The 23,909-nt window shown below is 45.2% G+C and overlaps 1 protein-coding gene and 1 pseudogene across 1 annotated transcript in view; one reads left to right on the top strand and one right to left on the bottom strand.

Moving 5' to 3' along the window:
• MSH2 (mutS homolog 2) overlaps positions 1–23,909 on the top strand; it is a 755,480-nt gene that overhangs the window by 698,051 nt on the left and 33,520 nt on the right. The gene's annotated exons all lie outside the window — the stretch shown is intronic.
• On the bottom strand, positions 2,698–4,171 carry LOC147709189 (uncharacterized; annotated as a pseudogene).

Raw genomic sequence — 23,909 nt, 5'->3', positions numbered from 1 at the left:
GGATGTGTGCATTCTACCTACTAAAGCCTCGTTCCATAGAACTCGTTGGATAGACTACATATCTATGCCAAGGCGTGTCTTAGTGAATCCAGGAGCGGTCAAGTCTCATGTGGAGCTGTGCATGGACGGAGGAGGAAGGACTGCTTACTCTGGATTGTACTATAGAGTCAAATGGTCTAGTGATCTAAATTAATTCTTAAACCGGGGATGATAATCGCACCCAGGAGTCAGGTGATCGTTTGACCTCCCAGCAATCTTCTGGAAAGAATCTGACACTCTTGTTAGATTCAGTGGCGGCCGCCACAAAGAGTGGTGAGATGAGTGGAGATGGCACGGAAGCGGGGTTAATAAGAATTAAAAAATATATATAAACCGTCTTATCTGAAGCTGCTGACTGTCTTGTGCCTTAGTCTTCCTCTTCTTCCTGATCCCAGCAGACACTGGGATAGCATCACACTCACCCTGTGCAATCCCCGTGTTGCTCTCATGCTATCATAGCAGCGCAGGAATTGGTCTGAGCGGCTGGTTTAACGCTCGCTCAGGCACAGGGAGTCTGTGCTGTTTTTCCAACCCGGCTGTTCAATACAGCTCGGTTGGAGAAACCTAACTGCGCATGCGGGTGTGGCCGGCCTTAGACGGCCGGCCAAATAATCATGTGCACTTAAAAGTGCACAATGAGTCCTCCTCTCACCTCCCATGGGCCCTGCCCTGCCCCTCCCTACACACGCTGGCTCAGCCAGCAACTGATATCGTTTTATTTTTCAGCTAATGGCTTTGAGCCAGTGGGGCGAGGCTCCTGCAATTGCGGAGGAGCCGCCGCTGGTTAGATTGTAAGCAAAAACCTGCTGATAATCAACCATGAGCATACTGCCAAGGGTTCGCTCTCTTTTGTCTTAGCAATTGGTGATGACCTGCTGCTATGTCTGCAAGGTTTGGCTTGGCCCAGCCACCTGGACTGCAGTGACTCAGATCGCCTTAGGGTTTGTCCAAAAGGATACACTTTTTAGGTATTTCTCCATGCACCCTGCCACCTCAGTGCAGGCATCTCAGACTGTGTGCTATCCGTGCTTGTTAACACTGCACTCACTGACCAGGATTGTGTCAGGCAAACAAAAACCTGTTGCAACTACTGTTTGCTTAGTGTCTGGCTGTTTGTGGGGTCAACCTCTGGTACTCCAAGGGCCTCCTAATTAGAGAATCATTTTCTTAGTTTGCTGGCCCATCTCCTGAATATAAAGAACAGCTCACTGGGTTTTTGACCCACACCTTGATGCAGTTCTTGGAAAGCATGCTCGTGTGTGGCCTATGAAAGGAGTTTATCATAACATATCTCAGCAGGCCGGCTATTAAGCCCACTGGATGAATATATGACTGTTCTGATTTTCTGCCTGCACTATGAAGGACACAGGTTGATCCTTAACTACACTCCTCCGCCTAAGGGACAGGTTATCAACTTGAATGAGGTTCCCCAGAAACTTTCAGGCTCTTCATAGACTTTCCAACTTCTTCCCTAGTCCATTCAAAGTAGATTTTTATTGACATTTGGCCACATGTATTGCTTTGCCAACTTGCGTAATCTGAACTAACGCACACCACTTACTCACACAGAAACTCCAACACTCCTCTGGAGGTAAAAAATGAACTTGATTAATATCGTAGACAAAGGCAATAAGTCACTGAAACTAGTAAATTCTTAGGCACCGAGTGAAAGGCAATAAACAATGAATACATATATATATATATATATATATATATATATATATATATATATATATATATATATATATATATATATATATATATATATATATATATATATGCGGTATGTTTCGTCCTCCGCTTTCTCAGCCACAGCACATGCAGTCAAAATCGACGTTGAGACGAGACCCAAATCTTGGTGTTAAAGTTTTATTGCGCCCAACGCCAGTCTGCCATGACACGTTTCGGCTACCAAAAGCCTTGATCACAGGTTTTAACTATAACTACCTACTGGCGACCGCCAGTAGGTAATATATATATATATATATATAACTGTGAATACAGGTATATAAACAGTTAATGTACAAAGCACCTCACCAGATGCGTCTGCACCAGAGACTTCAACATCCCTGGCCAAGCACCGGAAACACCAAGTCGGTAACCCTGTCGAGACTGGGGCACAGGAAGTAATCTCTCCGGGCACCAAAGTTGTCCCGCAAGTGCGTCCACTCCAAGACTGAGTTCCTGAGCTCCACCCCACAGACCCCGCTTTTTATAGTTTAAATCAACATGTTAGAGAAGTCTCTAGTATGCACTCTCGCCTATCTATTCACAGGTGCTGGCCCCATCTCTGCATCAGATCCACCCATACAGACCTGGCCAGATTCTGCTTTGGTGCGCCGAGGCAAAAGACATTCCTTTCCCTATCTCCGGCCTTGGAGAGCTTTGCACAGCGCATCCTCCCTCTGTCCTAGAGATAAGCATAGAATGCACGAAAACAAGCTGAAGGTACAACATAACCTCTCGAGATGCCTCGCACCAGCTTGTACTGGTTTACGTGACAAACATGTTTGTTACTGCTGAAGTGTAACTACAGGGCAAGGCATGACAAAATGCAACAAAATGGAAGATGAGAGCATTGCATGGAATCGACGTCAACATGTAATTTAGCACGTGTAAAATGGCAAATGCAGTACATTCCACCCCCTGACATTCGATTCACCCATCATACCCCATTGGCCAAAGTACCATGGATCTGGGACAAAAAAGGGAGAGAAGATTAGGAATGCATTGAGAATGCAACAACATAATGAGATAGAAAAGGAAAAAAATCACCCTAATAATACCCAAGATATAATGAAGCTGTCCAAAATTAGGTAGCCACCCAAACAACCAATCCCACCATCCTTGGTCAACGTCTTGGGTAACCCCTTTCACTAAATGTTTTAAGGCAATAATATGCGCATGGATAGACGTAGAATGGTCAGATAAATTGAAACAACAGAGCCCATCAAAGTCTTCGCAACCGTGGTTGAGCTTTAGCAACTAATAGTCCACAGCTGCTCTATTCTGCCAGAAACCGGTCCTCGGAAGCTTGTTTCCGGTCCAGGGAAGACATGGCTTGGCAGTTCATGCTGGACTGTTTCCATGAGGCACAGGGTCCGACTGATTTGCATATAGCCATGTCTGAACTGGGGTGGCAGAGTGGGCTAAAGAACGGTGATGGATTAAACCCAGATCTTTTGACTGGGTGTGAGTGTTTGATTGATTCAGATGCTCCGTCCATCACCACCACCTTTTGTACCGCTATTTTGCAAAACAGCTTTTCTTGTTCCTTGAACATCTAATAATAATTCAGCTAAAGCGGCAGAAATATGATTTAGATTCTTCACAATTAAACAGGCAAGCTTAGCAATAGTTCTTGCATTATAAACGGACAGTCCTGGCACTCCTATAATGGAAATAGCCAAACTAGTGTATTCTGTTCTAGAAAGCAAATCAATATTGGAGTCCCAATCCTCAGGTAAATGAACAGCGGCTCTAGAATAGCGAATACATGTGACAGAATGCCTGGGAAAAAGCATAAGACTTAATCGTGATAAGGCACAAGGTCCTCCAGTTATGTTAGCTGGTATGTAAGTGTATGAAATATTGCCACACGAGAACAACCATCCCTTAGGTAATTTCACATGGTTAACATGACTAGCAGCTAATACTGTGTGATTACAAACCATATAATTGGTAATATTACTACAAAAACTTTCATGTCATGACTGACATAATGTTTGTTGATCAGGGGTCAATTGTTTGCTTTTATCTAGTTTCAATTGGCCACACTAGCCAATTTTGGCAGGGTTGCAAGTTAGTTGATAGCAAACGTCTCCAGTAGAGATATTCAAGGTAACAATACTAGTCATGTTCCTCCAGAGGCTATCTGTAACCTCCGGGCAAAAGCGACAGTACTCATAAAGACTCAGATGTGTTCGAACATCAATGTCCTCCACTACCCCATCAAAGTTAATTTGGTTGAAAATGTGCAGAAGCACATATGCAGGGGTAGGTACGGCGACAAGACAAGTTGATATTATATCAGCTGTACTCTAAGGTTTCTCATACAGAAGTGGGAAGTGTTCAGCACATTCTCGGCCAAGTAGGTCCAGATGTTATTCGATTGCTGCAACAATGCTGTCATCAGACTCGGAGGGCATCCCCGGGTGTGGTTAATAAATATTACCCTTTCATAATTTCTATACTTAAAGGAAAGCTCATGCATTAAATGAGAGGCAGAGTCCGTGGTGTCCTGATTCAAAGGGGCTTTATTTACAATAACCCGGGTTAGCGGAGAATCTGTTCCATCACCACTAAGGTTCAGGAAGGGTCTTCTGAACTTTATTCACAGAGTACAATATTTATACATTGAATCTCGTACATAGAGAAGGAGGAGCGCTCCAGGCAGAGAAAGAGAAAGAGATAAGAGCATGTGGGCGTGCATGAGGGCGTACACTTGAGATGTCATGGAGGTGTCATAAGTGGGTGGATACATGGAGGGGGTTGCATGGGCAGCTGGAACCTTTAACCTACTTGTGCGCGCAAAACTGGTCATGACGTGTGACTGGGGAGAGCTGGGGGGCGCTGACTTCTAGCACTAGGAGGAGAGTCTGGGATGTCAGAGCGACCTGTACCTTTGGCATTATCTGGTATCTTATGTTTGGAGTACATGTTGCTTGATTTAAAGGCCAAAGGCTGCTCATCACTAAAGGCTGGTGTATGCATATATTTCTTTATGTATTGCGTGGGGCTATGGATCTTCTATGGAAACTGGTTCAGTAAATCACTTGCATGGAGACAGTAAGACTGGACTCTATCTTCTGCAGGCAGGATATGTTTATCCTGTTCGTTAGCTAGGAATGTGGATCCACGGAGCTGAACAGATAACTGTGGGCATAACACTGTCTTGGCAGGCAGTTGCTGGGCATCTCTTGGCTGTGGCAGGAAACGTGTGAGAGTTCAGGGATAAATAACTAAAATACAATATTCAGAGTGTTTCAGGAGGCTTTGGGCCTGGATTTGCATCCTGGCCCTGCGGAGCCCTAAAACGGGTGCTTCTCGATATTTTAAACGTGCACCATGTAAAGTCGTTGGCAACATAGGCCTAAAAGCAGAATAATCATTTCTTTCATGGAGGGCCTGGTAACCGACATGTTAACGTTGGACGCAAATGTAAACAGAGGCGTCATCATTTCGGCCATAGAGGGAAAATGCATGGATGTCATGCACATACATTAAACGTTGGGGTACACGATAGGGGACGATAGGGGACACATAGGCCATATAAAATTTCATTTACCTCACGGGCCCTCCCGGACCCCTCCGGACACGCCCAAACATCGACCACACAGCGCAAGCATTGCAGCGCCAAGCCATACTGTGATCTAGAGACAGAAAACAAACTGGTAGAATCACTCTCGCAAATAACATTTTACCGCAGGTACATTTTCCCACTTTTCCTGTCTGGGTTTCATGATGACTAGGAAATTATCTTTGCCCTTAGCAATCAGTTCTGCAGGTTCAGGAGGTTTGTTTGGGGACTCAACCACAATTTTGCCCCCGGATTCTTGTCAGTAGATCCAAACCTGCCCTTTCCTCACACAGTTAGAAGGGCTGGGGCCGTCCCCTTCATGACATTTCCTCCATAAACCGGTATGATGACCATTTGGGCAACTCGATCACCGGGTTGCACAATCATATCATTGTCTCCACTGTTCAATAGAATAACCTTGATCAACCCCTGGTAATCGGCATCGACAACCCCTCTCAAAACCTGGATGCCTTTAAGGGCAAGCCCAGAACGAGGAGCAATCTGCCCGAAATGCTCTGTGGGTATTTGAACTCCAATTCCTGTCTCAATCAAGGTAATGTCTCGTGGTTGCAATCGAGAGTTTCAAGGCATGTAAATCAAGACCGGCAGCCTCTGGTGTGGCACGATATGGAGCCAAAGCTCCGGGAGCTGTCCACAAATCAAAGTGATGGTGTCGGGGACCGCGGCTGTCAATGGGGGCGTATGCTTATTAAGCTCGCGGTAATCAACTGTCATGCGCCAGCTCCCATCCGGTTCGCGCAAGGGCCACACTGGCTTATTTCACGGCGTGGTAACCGGTCTCACCACCCCCGCCTCCACCAAATACCGTATGGTTGCCTAATCTCATCATGACCCCCTGGAATTCTGTACTGCTTTATGTGAACTACTTTTGTTGCAATGGGCACCTTCACTGGGGGAATCTTCAAGTGCCCCTCCCTCACAGCATCCACTGTGAAGTACTGCTTTGACCCAAACTGATTTAATCCATTATCTAAATATAGGGTCATACCTTTCAGAATGTCAATGCCAATGATGTACTCGGAAATAGGCACAATCAAAACTGTGTATGCTTTCTTGGGAAGTCTGCCTATTTTCATCTGAATTACCGTTTGCACTGCTGGTGTTTCCTGTCCACCCAAACCTGTGATAGTAAAATACTGTCCTTTAAATTTTCGTGGATTGCCATGTATCAACGTGGCCTCCACTCTGGTGTCTACCAAAGCCCGCACCTCCTGAACATTTCTATTTTTCCAATAGATCTCTATCCTCACATGTGGTCCATTACCTTTGCGAGCCCATCCCTGCACCAGAGCTTGGCCCATCTCCTAATCTAATTTTCGCCTGCACAGCTCTACATCTGCCTGGCGCAAGTCCCGGCGCAGATCTGAATACAATGTTGGGAAACCCTCAGGGAACAACTCCTCCTCTTCCCGGTCTAATTCTCAATCTGTGCAATCTCGGTCCCAACCTTTCTCTTTTGTCACTCTCACATGAGATTCCCTCTCTCTCTCTCCTGACCTGCTTTTTCGTGCTTCTACTCAGGCTCCGCTTCCCTGCGACTCACTTTCTTGTTATCTTTTCTATTCACATGCCTACTCCCCTCCTTCCTATCCAGTCCTCGCTTACGGTACATGTCCCACATGCATTTGGTCTCAATACCATCAATCTCACTCCTTGACACCCCATCCTTTAACAGCGCCAAAAACATATCACGTCGGGTCACTCGATTGTTATCAGTGCGGGACTCTGGGCTTGAAGCCCTGTCTGTCTCCCAGTACAGAATCGTGTTTGTGGCCAATCTGCAAAGCTGGGGTCAACATGCACATCAAAGGAGTCTCTGCATTAGCAAGGGGTCGGTTGTTCTGCAATGCATCAGACAAGTGATCCCTCCACCCCTTCAATGACCCCTCAGACAATTTTTTCAACTGCTCTTTCAGCAAACCATTCATTCTCTCAATCAAACCTGCTGCCTGTGGGTAATAGGGTAGGTGATAGATCCACTCAGTGTTATGCTGCACCCAAAAATCTTGCACCATCTTTCCTTTAAAATGTGACGCATTGTCACTTTGGACCTGCAATGGAATTCCGTAATACAAGATCAACAAATTCACCGTTTTCAGAGTGTTAGACTGGGTTGCTCTCTTGCCTGGAAAGACGATGAGATAGCCAGAATAGGTATCCACCACTGTGCATGCATACTGACATCCTCGACTCATTGGCCCGATGAAATCAATTTGCCATATTTTTCCTGGCAACTTCTCTCTGCCTAGATGGCCTCTCACTATCTGTGGAACTGGTCTATGCTGAGTATGCTGACAAACAGGACAGTGAATGATCGCAGACTTAATCAGATCTAGGGGAATATACATCCCTCTACTTTCAGCCCACCTGCTAGTGGCTCGCTTGCCCAAATGTCCGCTTTTCTGATGCGCCCATTTAGCCATGCCCACCAAGTCCGAATCCTGTGTCTCCACATCAGCTTCACGAATCTTCGCTTCCTGGTCTGCAAAGGAATTGCACCAATGCTCTAATGAGTCAGTCGGGCTATGAACTGTGACTGTACTCTGGGACAACAACTCCAAAATGTCCTGTCACAACTCCTTTCCCCAAACCTCCCTGTTGTGGATCATCTAATTGTGAGCATGCCTTGTACAGAGGGGCCAAAATCTGACTCAAATGGGGAATGTGCTGTCTCCAAAAACCAAACAATCCAATGAAACGCTGCGCCTCCTTCCTGTTTCATGGCACCTCAAACTCTCTAATTTTTTACCTCACTTGTGGCAGCACTTCTCTGTGTCCCTGATGCCACTGAATGCCTAAACACTTCACACTCTAAGAGGGTCCCTGCACCTTCTCGGGGTTAATCGCCCACCCTTTGCTTTGCAAGTGCTCTACAATTCTGTCTAGTTGAGCCTGCACCTGTTCTTGGGTCTCTCCTTGAATCAACACATCATCCATGTAATGGCAAAGTTGTACTCCAGGAATAACTGACACCTCATCCAAATGCGCTGCCACCAGCCGGTGACAGATCGTAGGACTATTTAAATACCCCTACCACCCCATGAGAACGAGAATTGTTCCTGGGACTCGTGGGCAATTGGAATCGTGAAAAAAGCATTGGCAATATCAAGTGCCGCATACCGTGTCCCATTGTGTTTCTGAATTTTTTCAATCAAAGTGATGGTGTCGAGGTCCGCGGCTGTCAATGGGGGCGTATGCTTATTAAGCTCGTGGTAATCAACTGTCCTGCGCCAGCTCCCATCCGGTTTGCGCAAGGGCCACACTGCGTTATTTCACGGCGTGGTAACCGGTCTAACCACCCCGCCTCCACCAAATACCATATGGTTGCGTAATCTCATCATGACCCCCTGGAATTCTGTACTGCTTTATGTGAACTACTTTTGTTGCAATGGGCACCTTCACTGGGTGAATCTTCAAGTGCCCCACCCTCACAGCAGCCACTGAGAAGTACTGCTTTGACCCAAACTGATTTCATCCATCATCTAAATATAGGGTCATACCTTTCAGAATGTCAATGCCAATGATGTACTCGGAAATAGGCACAATCAAAACAGTGTATGCTTTCTTGGGAAGTCTGCCTATTTTCATCTGAATTACCGTTTGCACTGCTGGTGTTTCCTGTCCACCCAAACCTGTGATAGTAAAATACTGTCCTTTAAATTTTCGTGGATTTCCATGTATCAACGTGGCCTCCACTCCGGTGTCTACCAAAGCCCGCACCTCCTGAACATTTCTATTTTTCCAATAGATCTCTATCCTCCCATGTGGTCCATTACCTTTGCGAGCCCATCCCTGCACCAAAGCTTGGCCCATTTCATAATCTAATTTTCGCCTGCACAGCTCTACATCTGCCTGGCGCAAGTCCCGGCGCAGATCTGCATACAATGTTGGGAAACCCTCAGGGAACAACTCCTCCTCTTCCCGGTCTAATTCTCAATCTGTGCAATCTCGGTCCCAACCTTTCTCTTTTGTCACTCTAACATGAGATTCCCTCTCTCTCTCTCTCTCCTGACCTGCTTTTTCGTGCTTCTCCTCAGGCTCCGCTTCCCTGCGACTCACTTTCTTGTTATCTTTTCTATTCACATGCCTACTCCCTCCTTCCTATCCAGTCCTCGCTTACAGTACATTTCCCACATGCTTTTGGTCTCAATACCATCAATCTCACTCCTTGACACCCCATCCTTTAACAGCGCCAAAAACATATCACGTCGGGTCACTCGATTGTTATCAGTGCGGGACTCTGGGCTTGAAGCCCTGTCTGGCTTGGCCCATTCCCAAAGCTCTCCCAGCTCACGGACCGCCTCGACTACTTCTCCTATGGTATTACTAGTTTGATTAATTAACAAAGTCATTATCACCGCTTTGTATGCAGGGGGTGCCAAATAAATGATTTTGTTCCGCATCGACAGTCATTAACTGACCCATCAATTTATGCGCCTCATCTACAAGAACAGCAAGCTTCATCCCCTCCTCCTTTAATTCTCTGCGAGGCATCTCTTAGGGTGAACCATGGTTTTTCATGGTTTCCCATTCCCAGGCCAGTCTGAATCTGTGGGGTACCTGTGACCACATCCCCTCGCAGCTAGCTGCAACAGGGTAGTTTGGTCATCACTTTGGAAAGTCCGGAAGTATCCCTGGACAGTGAGATCAGTACTGAGAGTACAAAAGTTGGCAGCACCCCCATAGTCTAACATGACTCCAGAAGCGCCGTGATCATGGAGGCGCACCATCCTAGCTAATAGCGTCTCGCCAGGCTTCTGTCTAAACCTCACTAAAAGATCACTGATTTCCTGCTGAGTAAAATCCTCCACGCATTTTAGCATTACTCCATCCCGGTTCCATGGAGCAATTTGAAGTTTCCGTCTTAGAATGGGCTGCTCTCCTTCTGAGGAGAACTCTGACGATTCCCAGATGTTGTAGTTCCAGGTAGATGGATCAAAATCTAAGCCTGCTTTGGCAATTTTCTAAATGGACTTTCCTCTTGCTCCCTCGCCCCCTCCTTTTCCTGTATCTATCTTCAGCTAAATGGACTGCAGCCCATTCTACTATAGTGTGGTAAATAAAATTATTACCCTGTCGGAATTTATATACTTAAACAAAAGGTCATGCATATAATGAGAGGCAGAGTCCGTGGTGTCCGATTCAAAAGGGCTTTATTTCAGTAACTCGAGTTAAAGGAGAATCGGGTTCCATCACCACTAAGGTTCAGGAAGGATCGTCATCTGAACTTTATTCACAAAGTACATTATTTATATGTTAAACATACATTAACTTGCATGGAGAAGGCGGAGCACTCCAGGCGGAGCAAGAGAAAGAGAGATAAGAGCACATAGGTTGTGCAAAAGGGCGTGTAAGAAGGCGTACACGTGGGCGTTCCCTTGAGGAGTCATAGGTGTCATAGGTGGGTGGATACATAGAGGGGGTCTGCGCGATCAGCTGGTCATGACGTGGAATTGACGTGTAACTGGGGGAAGCTGGGGGGAGCTGACTTTCGTTCTAGTAGAGAAGCCTTGGGGGTCAGGACGACCTGCACGCCTGGTATTATCTGGTATCTGAAGTTTGGAGGATGTATTATCTAAAATAAAGGTCGCTCGAGCAAAGGTTGCTCATCACTAGGAGCCTGTGTGTGCATATATTTCTTCGTGCATTGCGTGGGGCCATGGGCCTTCTATGGATGCGAGCTCTGTGGATCACTTAAACTGAGACAGAAAGGCTGGGCTCTATCTCTGTGGACGGGGTTCTGTTTACCTTCATCACTAAGCAGGAATGTGTTTCTGTAGAGCAGAGCAGATAACTGTAAGCAAAATACTGTCTTGGCAGGCCGGACAGGGCTCCTCTCGGCTGAGCAGGAAGTATGGGGAGCTCTCGTAAATTTAAAGCTGCGTCCACTTCAACTGAATCCGAAGAGATATTGGCTCTCTGGATGAATTGGCACACTGAAGAAGGCATTCTTCAGGTCAATTACAGTAAAGAACATTGCCTCAGAATCGATTGCAGTCAGTAATGAAGAAATGTCTGGGACCACTGGGTATTGAGGAACTACACATTTGTTCAGTTCTCGAAGGTCAACCACTAGTCTGTAAACTGGTGGTGCATTGGGATCTGTTCGTTTAAGAATAGGGATGACAGGTGAATTACATACATTCGAATCAGTCTCTACTACCACCCCTTGTGCAATGAGTTCGTCAACAATTTTCAGTAAGGCTACTACGGCATCAGGTGGTAACTTGTATTGTCGGATACGTGGCAGTACTACTCCTGTTTTGAGAGTGACACGGTGTGGTGTAATGTGCATGTAACCTACATCAGTTGGACCTTGTGCCCATAAGTGCTGTGGTACATTCTGGAGTCTGTGGTCAAAATCTTTCAACACATAATGTCCTTTAAAATCACGTAAGAACAGTCGCACTCCTTCTGGAGAACAACATATAACTGCTCCTAGTACTTTCAATGTCTTTATGCCAAGCAAGTTTTCGGACATGACTTAGTAAGTAGCAAGTCTGTGGTACGTGACAATGGACCGACCCCTAGGGAAACTGGTTTCGACACTTCGTTAACAATAGGCTTTCCTGAAAATCCCAGGGAAACATTCTGTGAGCCTGAAAGGGGTGCCCCTGGAACTTCGTCATGGCTGATGGTAGTTCTGCTCGCCCCTGTGTCAATCAGAAATTTTCTGTCTTTTCCCAATACACGACTATGTACATAGGGACCCTCTTGATCTACAGGAACCTCAATAAGGGGCAAACCAACTTCCCTCTCTAGGCTGTTTCATCAATACTGTTGGAATTCTGGATAGTCCGACTGTGTGTACTGGTACATTTGCGGCGTGGCCTGTTGTGTGGCAGCTGGTGGTGGGGGTGGGAAATTCGCTACTGTCTGTTGCGTGTTCTGTGGGGTGCTATTCTGTCTAGGAGGATGCGGTCGTTCTTTTGTCTTGCCTGTAGCTATATTGTGTTTCAGGACAGCACATTCATTTACATAGTGACCTGGTTGCTTGCAATAATTACAGTTCCCTTTAACAGGTGTCGTGCCCTTTTTGTTCGAATTAGCTGGTACCGATTGTGCAACCAGTACTTTAATTTTCGTATCTTTCATGCGTTTCTTTTCATGATCCTGTTCCTCTCTAATTCTGTTCTGCTGATATTGTAACATTTGCAACATTTGGGAAGGGCTATTTGCTTGCCAGGTACTCTCAACCTTCAGTACTCTATTCTTGATCTGAGTTAAGGAATTCTCTACTAATTTGCTCATAAAAAGATGTGGATATGATTCACTACTTGGCTTAAGGCCACTATTAATAGAAAAACATTTCTCAAATCTAGAATAAAAATCACTTGTGTCCTCGTCTTGTTTCTGTTTACAGGCTGAAATAGCATCCCAATCTTCCTTTTTAGTAATCAATAGTCTCGGCAAAACCTGTATCAGGAGTTCAGGTAGTGCTTTAGCTTTGTCCCCAAGACCAACCCCAGGTTGCCTGGCTTTATCCTCTTCTTCCAATTCTGCCCAGCTTAACTTTTTCTCTCCCACCTCCCAGTCTTTTTCTTTAAGCTTTTCGTAAATACCAGCAGGCAACAGTACTTTCAATAATTTAATAATGTCAGCATACGTGTAATCCCCTATGCGGAGAATATCTTTTAATTCACGGTGAAACCCCCCCGGATCTTTATCATGGCAGGGCAACATCTTTTTCATTTCAAGTATTTCTAATTTCGTCAAGGGTGTGTAAACATATACTCGTTGAAGCTCACTCGCTATATTTTTGACGGGATGTACCTCTCTTAGGGGGTTCTGTCTGTCTATGTGTAAGTTCTTTCTGTCGTGGTGTGGGGCAGGATTCATGCATGCGGTCAGAGGTCAAGTACTTATGTCGTTGGTCCAAAATGACATTAATTAATTCAGTACCTAATGTTGTCCACCTTTCTAGAAGTATGTCGTCCAGTAATTTATACAAGGGACCGGGATCAGAATATTGAGACTCATACAACGTGATCAAGTGTTGAACCATGTAAATACCAGCCAAACGCTGTTCGTTCGGTGGAAGGCTCAAAAAGGTCTGAGCCACTACATCACTGTTATATATATTAGAATTAGACGCCCATTGGATGGCTGACCGGACTAATTCCTGTTCGTGTGGGGTGTTGGGTATCTCGCACTCTACCCGTCGTTTCAGTGCCTTTTCAGTAGCTTGGATTAGATTCTCAAGGGAATATCTTTCTTTTATAGAATGTCCCTGTTTACGGTAGTCGAGACACTTGGGTCTGTCAAACTGTCGCGCTTTGCCTACGTAATTTATTTTGTCCTTCTCTTCCGTTTCTGGATCAACATCTTCCGTTGATGACTCGTACTGCCCGTCAGACTCTTCCTTGTGTATTTCTATAATCGCCTTTCGTATTTTCTTGTACATACATTCTGTCTGTCCCTGTTTATCATGCTTACCGGCAGCTATGTTGTCACTCCAATCTGTCAAAACTTTCTTTACCTCTCTGCCTGGTTGATCTTGTTCCCTGATCAGACAGTTAATCAAAAAACGCAAAATCATGTTCTTAACATCGACCTTTCTTTGTTCCATGGCATCTTCTATACTCTCGGGTCCCTTACCAGTTCTAATGAATTCGTATATTTTATCTAGGTGTTCCTTCATGCCTGGTAATGTGATCAAATAATCAACGGTATGTCTTAATCTTAGTGAAAACACGAGCATTGAACCCCCTCCTGGTACTGGATCGTATATACAACGTGGGATCGTTACACTTGCATACTTAAATGGTGTTGATGTCAGTTGTGGCGTTCGTGGTGGCCCTAGCCCTAGCAGTGTTCGTGTCATTGGCGGTGTTCGTGGCGTCGTCGGTGGCCCCCCTCCCACTGCCCCTTGCCCTATGTCATCTTTTACGACCTGCGAAAAAGAAGCCTGCGGAAACTGAAGCTGTCGAAGCTGATCCTGTGATGGGGGCGGAGGGAATTCTGCATTTACATAGTCTGGCGCGGGCTCTTCTAGATAGGTGGAAATAAAAGCTTCAGAGGCTGTCGGCTTCTGTCTACGTACTCTAAAGGGTACTGGTGGTGGCGTATGTGACCTACAAGATTTTTCTGGAGGGGTCACTTTAGCTAGTTCTTCTGAAAGGACGGGATAAATACCTGCAACGAGGGCATTTCTTTCTCTATCGGCCTGTTCTGCTTTGACCCGTTCCCCCTCCTCCTGCAATTCTTTTTCCCTGGCTTTTTCCGCTGCGTGTTTACTTCTCTCTGCTTGGTGGAATTCTTTTTCTGCTCTCCTATGCGCTTCTTTACGCCATAACTCAATGGCATCTTTCTGGGATGGTCTTACTTTTCTTTTCCATAGCGCTTCCTCTACTTTCATAATACATTCAGAATCCCATGTTCCTGAAGCAGGCCATCTGTACTTCTTTTCTAAATCCTTTGTGTAATCTACCCACAAGTCTAAAAATAATATGGCATCTAGCCCGTGTTTCTGGTACATAAAATGACCAGGTGTGTCTCTAGGCGGGACGGGAACTGCCTCTTCGAGTATCCCTTTCCTGGTCCCTAACTGGCGTAATTTCGAAAACAGTGGCATGTTGGAACTAAACGTAATGAAAACACAATACACTAAAATAGACTGACTGAAACAACCATTCACACTACAACACTAAAACATTAAAAACAGATACAGTTTGACTGATACAAGGGGAAAACATGAACTTGAAAACCGTTAACTTTATGTACTGCAATACAGTACAACCATACCGGTCTCATAAAGAGACGCGTCTTTACCGGACCCACCGAAATGGACCCGTCTTTACCGTGCCTGGGTGACCAGACACGTCTCTACCGGGCTCAAATAAATGAACCCGTCTTTATGCGTTCCCAATAACGGTACTCACCGGGAAGCAGAACTTGAAGGCCTCGGAAACTCGATAATGCGTGACTGCTCATGCGCCTCGGAACAGGTGGGCCTCGGGATACCTCGGACCTTGCTCTCTCACGGCTTGGGCTCTGGTTGGGATGATCCGCAATCCTCACCGCCTCGTGTGGATGCCTGGTCGCAGTCAGTCTCCTCCGTGGGCCTGAGGGAGTAAGCAGGAAGACCCGCTGGCATGTACACTTCGAAGTCCGTCACGGCTGTAGAAGGGGGCAGGGGCTGGACCTACATCGCCGGTGCGTGGGGAAGGGGACTAGACCCTGTTCGGGCGCCAGATTATGTGATAAATGAAATTATTACCCTGTCGGAATTTCTATACTTAAACAAAAGGTCATGCATATAATGAGAGGCAGAGTCCGTGGTGTCCGATTCAAAAGGGCTTTATTTCAGTAACTCGAGTTAAAGGAGAATCGGGTTCCATCACCACTAAGGTTCAGGAAGGATCGTCATCTGAACTTTATTCACAAAGTACATTATTTATACGTTAAACATACATTAACTTGCATGGAGAAGGCGGAGCACTCCAGGCGGAGCAAGAGAAAGAGAGATAAGAGCACATAGGCGTGCAAAAGGGCGTGTAAGAAGGCGTACACGTGGGCGTTCCCTTGAGGAGTCATAGGTGTCATAGGTGGGTGGATACATGGAGGGGGTCTGCGCGATCAGCTGGAACCTTTACCCTACTTGTGTGCGCCACTTGGTCATGACGTGGAATTGACGTGTAACTGGGGGAAGCTGGGGGGAGCGGACTTTCGTTCTAGTAGAGAAGCCTTGGGGGTCAGGACGACCTGCACGCCTGGTATTATCTGGTATCTGAAGTTTGGAGGATGTATTATCTAAAATAAAGGTCGCTCGAGCAAAGGTTGCTCATCACTAGGAGCCTGTGTGTGCATATATTTCTTCGTGCATTGCGTGGGGCCATGGGCCTTCTATGGATGCGAGCTCTGTGGATCACTTAAACGGAGACAGAAAGGCTGGGCTCTATCTCTGTGGACGGGGTTCTGTTTACCTTCATCACTAAGCAGGAATGTGTTTCTGTAGAGCAGAGCAGATAACTGTAAGCAAAATACTGTCTTGGCAGGCCGGACAGGGCTCCTCTCGGCTGAGCAGGAAGTATGCGAGAGGTCAGGGATACATAGCTAAACTGCAGCTGCAGCTTTCAGAGTGTCTGGGAGGCTTGGAGCCTGAATTCGGGTCCTGGCTCGGCTGAGCCACAAAACGGGTTCATCTCGACTTTTAAACGTGCACCATGCAAATACGTTGGCAACATGGGCAACATAGGCCTCAATGCAGAATTAACGTGGCAGGCTTGGTAACTGACATACTAATGTTGGACGGAAATGCAGATGCACTATTATTACAGGCATGAGAGGGAAAGTGCATGGGTGAACGTGGGTACATGCAGGGGACACATTGGCCACGTAAAAATTTCTATTTCCTCAATAGTTTGATATGTTTCTAACTTATCTTGTAATAACTTATTCTGACAGGAAAGCATCGTAGAAATATTCTTAGCTTCAATAAGTTGTTTTTCTAAGCTCAAATGTTTCCGCTGCAGAGATAACTATTTTTCAAAAACTTGACGGTAGGCATGCAACAGAGGCCAGCCTCTGTGACCCACTGTACATAATTCTTTACCTTTCTCCACCGGAACCTTCCGTAAACCATTTAAAACATCTTCTGGCGTTGCTTCACCTAAACAGGCAAACCAGCTCTCACTTAATCCTGAGCTTTTAGATTTCTCACGCGCCAGTGTGGAGTACGGCGTTGCCTCCCATCCAGGAATTTGCATGGGGGCTAAAGGGATTTCACTTGGTGCCAAAGAACCAAAACCACCTTTCGTCTTTTTAAACATGTTCCTCCCTGAGTAATTTACGAATCCTGCCACCGACTACGCCAAAATGTATTGCTTTGCCCACTTGCATAATCTGATTTTACGCACACCACTTACTCACACAGAAACTCCAACACTCCTCTGGAGGTAAAAAATTAGCTTAATTAATATCGTAGGCAAAGGCAATGAGTCACTGAAGCTAGTAAATTCTTAGGCACCGGGTGAAAGGCAATAAACAGTGAATACACCAATATATATATATATATATATATATATATATATATATATATATATATATATATATATATATTCACTGAAAAAACCATAGGTTATAGACCATATATAGTTAGGGATTAGCATTTAAAAAACCTTATTTTATTTGCACAAAACCATTGAAATTCCATATATAGTTAGTTGCACTAACTATATATCGCGGACCCGCAATCCACTGCTAATGATGTCACATATTACATCATTCATGACATGGTCAGTGACATCACTGATGACATCACTGATGACATCTCAAATGACATCACTGATGACATCACTGATGACAACACCCAGTGACTGTATGTTTCTGTAAAGTTAAAATATGTCTTACATATTGAAGAATGAGTGGATGTATAAGTGTCTGGATGAAGGATTTAGTAGGTGCATGACTGACTGTATGAGAAAATGATTAAATGTGTCTCACTGAGTGCATGGGTTAGTGATTAAAGTGTCTTAATTTGGCAATCATTATTTATGTTCTTCTGTAAACTGCTGCATGTTTAAATCAGTAGCTATATCAGTAACTATATGGGTTATTGAATGGTTGCCCAAGTATTTGTATGGGAGACTGAGTATGTGTGTGGGTGGCTGGGAGGTGTATAACTCTGTGCATAGATGTGTGAGCAGTTGATTCCCTAGGTGTATGGCTTCAAAAGTGCATGTAGAAACAGCTGTATGGACAGTTGACTGTGTGCATGAGTATATTGGTGAGTGAATGGATATCTCAGTTCTACATGTCAAAGTAAGTACATATGTAAAACACACTCCATGTGAGAGTTGACATATATAAATAACTGAACATAAGAGCCAGTGAATGTGAGAGTGGCTGTATGAATCATTGTGAACTTGTATCAAGGATTGTATAAGAGAGTAAATATGTGTTAGTATATGTTTGAATAAGTAAGGTGTGTATAACTGTATAGTTGAGGAAATGGAGGTGTGATTGATTCTTTGCATGACTGACTAGGTGTGTGAGTAACTCCATGGATGTGTGACAGTCTGTGAGTGCCTGTTTACACTGAGTGTATCTAAGGGTATATTAGAGTCTGAAGATGTATTATCACATAAATGATATCATCAGTGATGTAATCAGTAATGTCAAATGAGATGGCAGTGATGTCATCAGTGATGTCATTTGAGATGTCATCAGTGATGTCATCAGTGATGTCATTTGAGATGTCATCAGTGATGTCATCAGTGATGTCACTGACCATGTCATGAATGATGTAATATGTGACATCATTAGCAGTGGATTGCGGGTCCGCGATATATAGTTAGTGCAACTAACTATATATGGAATTTCAATGGTTTTGTGCAAATAAAATAAGGTTTTTTAAATGCTAATCCCTAACTATATATGGTCTATAACCTATGGTTTTTTCAGTGAATTTTCAAGGTTTTGTAAATGCAAATTCCTAACTATATATGGTCTATAACCTATGGTTTTTTCTGTGAATTTCATTGGTTTTTTAAAAGCTAATATCTATAGCTGTAAAATATATTCTTTATTAAGTGACGTATCACGTAGCCCGTGAGACGCTTCATGATGCATCGCATAACCGTGACGTATCGTCTCTGCAGCGCAAACCAAACCCAAAACGTAAGCGCGCCAAAACACGCTTAAAGATATATATATATTTTTTTAACCTTAATTAGACAAAATCCACACGTGCACATATCACAAACGTTCAAAAAACACAATATGTCGGACTCCCGTTACGCTGCCGGTTAGCTGCCCGGTTAACGTACCAGGAAGCACCTTTACCGCGAAAAATCACATTTTTTTTTTTCACCCCCCAAGGAACTTTAATAGCCCCCTCATCAATCCTAGGGGTTCAGGAGGGGTCTGCCTTACCCCTTTCATTCATTTACACCTTTTTTCCACCTCTTGTCTCTCGATCCCACAGAGAGACAAGATGGCGGCCGCTCCAGACTGTTTACAATGATAACAGCCAATCAGCTTCTCCTCAGACTCCCGTTACACTGCCGGTTAGCTGCCCGGTTCGCGTACCAAGACGCGTCTCTACGGCGAAAAAATCAGAATTTTTTTTTTGGGGCCCAGCGTGGCTCTATAATATCCCCTCATCAATCCTAGGGGGTCAGAAGGGGTCTACCTTGCCCCTTTCCTTCATTTCCCCCTTTGTTTTGGCCTCCTCTTGTCTCTCGATCCTACCGAGAGACAAGATGGCGGCCGCTCCGAACTGTTTACAATGTTGACAGCCAATCAGCTACTCGTCAGACTCCCGTTACACTGCCGGTTAGCTGCCCGGTTCGCGTACCAAGACGCGTCTCTACGGCGAAAAAAATCGGAATTTTTTTTTTGGGGCCCAGCGTGGCTCTATAATATCCCCTCATCAATCCTAGGGGGTCAGAAGGGGTCTACCTTGCCCCTTTCCTTCATTTCCCCCTTTGTTTTGGCCTCCTCTTGTCTCTCGATCCTACCGAGAGACAAGATGGCGGTCGCACCGGACTGTTTAGAATGTTGACAGACACCGGAGAGCCAATCAGCTTCGCTTCGCAAAGTTCCGATAAGCGAAAAGTACGCGAACCGGATCGCTGCCCGGAGCGCTGTTACAGATATATATCTTGATTTAAACGTTAATTTCTCAAAATCCACTGAAGCACATATATTGAGACCTAGCAAAGGCACATCGGGCTAACAGTCCCTACAATTTTGCCAAGTTTCGTGCAAATCCATTCAGCCGTTCGAGCTAAAAGTGAGTCCAACCGCCCTATGGAAAACTCTATGTTAAAAATGCGTTTTGGGACCCCCCTTTTTTCTCAGCCCCCCCTTGACGAAACCCCCCCAAATTTCCAGGAGCTGCTCAGAAACAAAATGTGCCATTTTCCTGAAAATTTCAGCCGATTCCGTCCACAAACGCCAAAGTTATTAGACATAGAATTTTCAGAAATCCCATAGGGAAAAAATCCTAACTATATATACCTACTGGCGACCGCCAGTAGGTAATATATATATATATATATATATATATATATACATACATTAACGCTCCAAAATCCTTCCCAAACCTCCTGGAAAGAATGACAGCACTCGAGGTTGAGGAGTACAAACACGCTAGATTTTATTCAGCGGAGGTGTGCACCCCTCCGCTGAATAAAATCTAGCGTGTTTGTACTCCTCAACCTCGAGTGCTGTCATTCTTTCCAGGAGGTTTGGAAGGATTTTGGAGCGTTAATGTGTGGCGGTGTCCACGAACCGCCGACAGCACCCGCCGTCGAGTGAGCAGCCGTTTCTTCGTGGAGAAGGAGCGTTTTTTATATATACATACATATACAGGTATATAAACAGTTAATGTACAACCTCACTAGATGCGTCTGCACCAGAGACTTCAACATCCCTGTATATATTTTATTGTATTTATTTATTATTTTTTTTGTCACTGACCATGTCATGAGTGATGTAATATGTGACGTCATCAGCAGTGCATTGCGGGCGCACGAGTTATAGTTAACTATAACTGGGTATTTAAATGGTTTTGTATGAGTGAAATGTCCAGCTAACTAAAACACGTGTGAAACCTATGTTTTTTTCAGTGAATTTCTAAGGTTTTTTAAATGCTCATTTTTAACTATAACGTGTGTGTATAACCTATGGTTTTTTTCAGTGAATTTCTAAGGTTTTGGTAAATTATCATTTTTAAATGTATTGTTAAATTTTTTTATACTGATTTACTACATTATTTTAAACTATTTATTTTTAGATATTTTATTTTTTAAATTGCATTTCACATTTTTAATATAAATTGAAAAAAATGTTTTTAAAAATATTGAAATTGTAATATTTATTTTTTTATTTAATTTTTTTAATTTATATACAGCAGGCAATGATATCGTATGGAAGGAAATTCAAGTTACTGGTAACTACAGTTAAATTTACTTTTCAGGAATAGTAGTGAGCTAGATTGGGGAATTAATTCCTCTTCAATCCTGAGGTCCCCTGTGAGCCAACTAGCCCACCAGGTACCTCCAGTGTGCGCCAGGCAGCTGTGTTGCAGAGAGTCCGTTCAAAGGGCACGCCCCCTTTTTACAGCACTCTGCAACACAGCTCTGTGGCGCTTACTGGAGATACCTGTTGGACTTATTGCCCCCAAAGGTGAGTATCCAACCGGTTAACCCCTTGCGTGCAGGGGGTATTTTCCACCTGTACTGACTCCGCCTTGCGCGGGCGGAGTCATGACGGAATGGTTCCGTCATCAGCACAGCTCAACCGATGCTGATGACGGAACCGTTCTGTCAGCACGCAAGGTGTTAAATAGTCCTGCTCATCCCTTTGGAACTTAGTTTGCTTTCTTTTTTTTTATCCCGTTCTCATATTCTTTGAGTCTTTTCTGCATTTGAATACGCAGGTTATCAGTAGTTTTGGTGTCCTTGTTTTTTGTAATGTAATCCTCAAGTCTCTGGATCTCTGCGAGGGCTTTGTCCCTATCGCTCCATGCATACTTAATCAGCATGAGCAGCATTCCTTTGCTGGATTCCGCGGTGTATGCTGCCCCCTAGGGGACCTCTGGATTGAACAGGAATTAATTCCCCACCTTAAAACGCGCCTCAGGGCATGTTTGCACTCACATCCCCTCAAGCCCCGCCCCCTACGTTCACTACTGTGCTAACATGCCCTGTAGAGTGTTATAAGTTGGGGGATTAAGTCCCCTTGCATACTGGGGGTCCCTGGGGGCCAACTAGCCCACCAGGAACCTCCAATATGCGCCAGGAGGCTGCGTTGCAGAGACGTGTAATGAGTCCACGCCCCTTTTTACAACTCTCTCAAACGCAGCCCCCGGACGTGTTTGCAGAGGGGGAACTTATTCCCCTTGCATACTGGGGGTCCATGGGGGCCAACTAGCCCACCAGGAACCTCCAGTATGCGCCAGGGGGGTGCATTGCAGAGAGGTGTAATGAGGCCACCCTCCTTTTTACACCTCTCTGCAACGCAGCCCCTTGGTGCGTTTGCAGAGGGGGAACCAATTCCCCTTGCATACTGGGGGTCCATGGGGGCCAACTAGCCCACCAATAACCTCCAGTATGCGCCAGGGGGCTGCATTGCAGAGAGGTGTAATGAGGCCACCCTCCTTTTTACACCTCTCTGCAATGCAGCCCCTTGGTGCGTTTGCAGAGGGGGAACCAATTCCCATTGCATATTGTGGGTCCATGGGGCCAACTAGCCCACCTGGAACCTACAGTATGCGCCAGGGGGCTGCGTTGCTTTACCCCAGGGAGTGGTGGGCCCGGGGCAGTGGACACTTCTTTTTCACTATGCCCCCAGGATTTGGTCCCCCTGGGGAGTAATTTGAAAAAAAGCAGACCAGGTTTTTCTCAAAAAAAATTTAGGGCCTTGGGGGTCCTTGTGGGATCACCTGAACAGGTCTAGGGGGTCAAGCTGTTTCTACCCTATCCCCTTTTTGCGTTCTACACGTTTGTTTTTCTGCTTTCTTGTGCCTCGGTCTACTGAGTACAAGATGGCTGCCAACACTTCCTGGTTTTGAGTGGTCACAGCCAATGAGCATGCAGCTCTTACTTGGAAAGGTACTCGTATGGTACTCGTACCCCGGGATTTTTGTCCCCCCCAAAAAATATTTTGGGGGGGCCTTGAGGGTCCTTTTGGGACCCCCTGAGCAGGCCTAGGGGGTCAGGGTCTTTCTACCCTGCCCCTTTTTTTACGTTCTACATGTTTGTTTTTCTGCTTTCTTGTGCCTCAGTCTACTGAGGCACAAGATGTCTGCCAACACTTTCTAGTTTGGAGTGTTGACAGACATTTGACAGCCAATTAGCATTCAGCTCGTGCTTAGGAAGGTACAGAGTACAGTAAGCTTACAGTAAGCTTACCAGACTCGTACGGTACTCGTAACCCGCGATTTCTGTCCCAAACAAATTTGGGGGGCCTTAATGGTCCGTGTGGGACCCCCTGAGCAGGCCTAGGGGGTCAGGGTGTTAATACCCTGCCCCCTTTTTGCGTTCTACACGTTTGTTTTTCTGCTTTCTTGTGCCTCAGTCTACCAATGCACAAGATGGCTGCCAACACTTTCTGGTTTGGAGTGTTGACAGACAGTTGACAGCCAATTAGCATTCAGCTCGTGCTCGGGAAGGTACAGAGTACAGTAAGCTTACCTAAGCTTACTGTAACACCTCCAATATATAGTTATGATTTTACTTTTGATTTTCTCAGGAACTACTGAACGGATTTACACCATTCAACAAAAAGGCCCATCTACGAACAGAACTCTACCTTTTTGCCAAATTTGGTGTAATTCCGTTCAGCTGTTCGGGCTGTCGCCCCAGCTAAAGGTCCTATGGAAAATTGCATGGGGAAAACACGTTTTGGGACCCCCCTTTTTTCTCAGCCCCCGCTGCACGAATCACCCCCAAACTTTCAGGGAAGAAGCGCAGCGGAGCATGCCATTTTCTTGGAAAAAATCGCGAAGAATGGTCCACCGGCGCCAAAGTTGTTCCAAATAGAATGTTGCGGTTTTCCTATGGAAACTAGGTTTTAACTATAACTACCTACTGGCGACCGC

Source organism: Lissotriton vulgaris, chromosome 6 (assembly GCF_964263255.1).
Source record: "Lissotriton vulgaris chromosome 6, aLisVul1.2, whole genome shotgun sequence".
NCBI classification, from domain to species: Eukaryota; Metazoa; Chordata; class Amphibia; order Caudata; family Salamandridae; genus Lissotriton; species Lissotriton vulgaris.
This window is presented reverse-complemented; position numbering and strand designations above follow the sequence as displayed.